Source organism: Lynx canadensis, chromosome C2 (assembly GCF_007474595.2).
Source record: "Lynx canadensis isolate LIC74 chromosome C2, mLynCan4.pri.v2, whole genome shotgun sequence".
Taxonomy (NCBI): domain Eukaryota; kingdom Metazoa; phylum Chordata; class Mammalia; order Carnivora; family Felidae; genus Lynx; species Lynx canadensis.
The window spans coordinates 86,717,040-86,719,564 of NC_044311.2; the positions used below are offsets into that span (position 1 = coordinate 86,717,040).

General features: G+C 50.3%; 1 pseudogene; it reads right to left on the reverse strand.

The window, feature by feature from the left end:
• LOC115522876 lies at positions 1-1,065 on the reverse strand (annotated as a pseudogene).
• Positions 1,066-2,525: the final 1,460 nt, after the last annotated feature.

The window sequence follows — 2,525 nt, forward strand, 5'->3', positions numbered from 1 at the left end:
TCAGCCCGGTTTGGTGGCCAGTTCTTTAGCCTTTGGTTTTTCCAATTTGGCGATGTGAGCCATCGACTTTGGACCCAGGACGTTACCTCCTCAGTGACAGTGAATGTCATCATTTCTGTCATTGTAATTGGTCCTAATGGTTTCCATCAGCTTAGCCAGAGCACCTTTGTCTTCCGAGTTATCCTGTGTGAAGGCAACATTGGTGCAGGTCTTCCTGTAGACAAGATGCCCTAGTCTGGCCTTCACCTTGATAATGCAGTGGGGGACCCTCATCTTATGACATAGGGCAGGCAGGAAGACAACCAACTCAATGGGATCCACATCATGTGCAATCACTACCAGCAGAGACTTCTTATTTTCCATTAAGGTGGTGACAGTTTTAACCCCAGCTTGAAGGACAGGTGGCCACCGAGGGGGGGCATGCCCTTTGCTGGCAGCTTTCTTCTCATCCCAGGCCAACAATATCTGCTTCTTCTCTTGCTTTGTCTCTGGTATGTATTTGTGGGCCAGCTTAAGCAGTTGAAGAGCTGTTTGGCAGTCCAAGGCCTGGGTGACCTGGTTAATCATGAGAGGCACTTTAAAAAAAATTTTTTGTTACATTTTATTTATTTTTGATAGACAGACAGACAGAGCACAAGTGGGGGAGGGGCAGAGAGAGAGGGAGACACAGAATCCAAAGCAGGCTCCAGGCTCCGAGCTGTCAGCACAGAGCCTGACACGGGGTTTGAACTCACAAACCGAGACATCATGACCTGAGCCAAAGTCAGACACTCCACCGACTGAACCACCCAGGCACCCCCATGAGAGTCACTTTTAGACGTTTCTAGAGAAAAGGCCTTTGCCTCTGCAGCCAGATGTAGTGGGGCCATTTGAAGAAGCAGGTGAGGTCGCTTTTGGGCTGGATGTCCTATCTGATGCCAAAATTTGTGGGCCTTTTCTCAAACAGGAGATTGACCACCTTCTTGTCCTCCTGAGTTTTGACGACAGCGGGGGCTGGGACTACCTTCTTCCTCTTAGCCTTCTTTCCTTTCAGTGAAGAGAGTGGGTTCATCCAATCTGGTCTGCTCACAATTTCCCTAAACACAGAATAAACGTTCCCCACTCGTATTCCCTCTGTCAGAGGCTTCCCTTATTTGCAATGGCCTCTCCTCCACCTACCCCAACCCTCCCCATCCCCAAGGCATTGCTTGGGTTCCCCTCCTCTGCAAAGCCTCCCCACCGAGATCTCCCTGTGGTGTTTTCTAGTCCACCTTGGGTTCTCTGCCCCAACCACAGACAGGGCAGCCCTTCCATCTGGCCCTCTACCTTGGTAGCTGGGCCTGGCCAAGCAATGAGCTGGTGCCTCCCCCACTTTCCTGGCCTCGGCACATGACAGGGAGGGGATTTCCTTTGGGGCCTTAACTGGGAATTGTTCTCTTGCCCCACATCAGCCGGCTGCTGGGGGAGAGTCTTCAGTAGTTTCATTTCCCTCGTTTGGAATGTAGTTTTTAAGAACCAAAAGTCAAAAACGGAAAGAGGAGAGGCCACCGCCCACAGTGGAACCACTCAACCCCTCATGATGCCAGTCCTGGAAAAGCTTAGGGTTCAATGCAACGACTGAGGGTGAGGGAGGGTGGCTTGGCTGAAGGTCCTTCTTGGCTTGTTTACTCCTCTGCTGTAACCGTTTGGGGAGGGGGTGGGTCTCAATCCTCAGGTCAGCTCCTCCTGCTCCTTGTTGCCCACGAGGTGGGGACTTACACAATTCACAAAGCTCTCCTAGGATAATGAGCCCATGGCCTCACTCAGCCACTAATTCCAGTAACTGACCTCCGTGTGGACCCTGCCCCTGCCTCTTCCTTTTCTAGAAATACTGACAGTATCAACATATGATCAAAGATTTCGTGTGGTGCAAAGATGACAAGATTCCTGCAGAAGTATCCTGTCAGTGCCAAGGTGCAGCTAGCACTGTGACATTGATGGGGAGGGACACACACGATAGGCATGGTTCGGTTCAGGGCAGAGTTGGGAGGGAATGAATCATGCAGACAGGTGCTGGGAGAGTCATGGGAGAAAGGTGCATGACTATTGGGTGACTCCAAAGGAAGCTTTGTGGAAAAGGCAGCGTCTGAACTGCATGCTTACAAGATGGGACTGGGTGTGGGGTCAAAGACCGAAGGAGAGATCAGGAAGGTGATGCATGAGATAAAGTCATGCCAAGGAGAGACTGTAGGAGAGGTGATGGCATCTCTCTGCACGTCTGCAGGAATCTGATCAAGGTTCTTCTGTCCGGTGCTGCACACGGGCAGTTCTTGTTCCACTTCTGCCTTTCCGGGGGCAGGGGGTCCTGGCAGGCAGGGACTATGGTTTGTTCACATTGGTATGCATCCCTAGCAATACCTAGTCTAGCACCTAGTGGGTGCCCAGCAAAGGTTTTTCTCTCTTTCTTTCTTTCTTTTTATTGAAGTGTTGTTGGCGAACAATACATACAATATTGTATTAGTTTCAGGGGTACAATATAGTGATTCAATATCTACATACATTAAGAA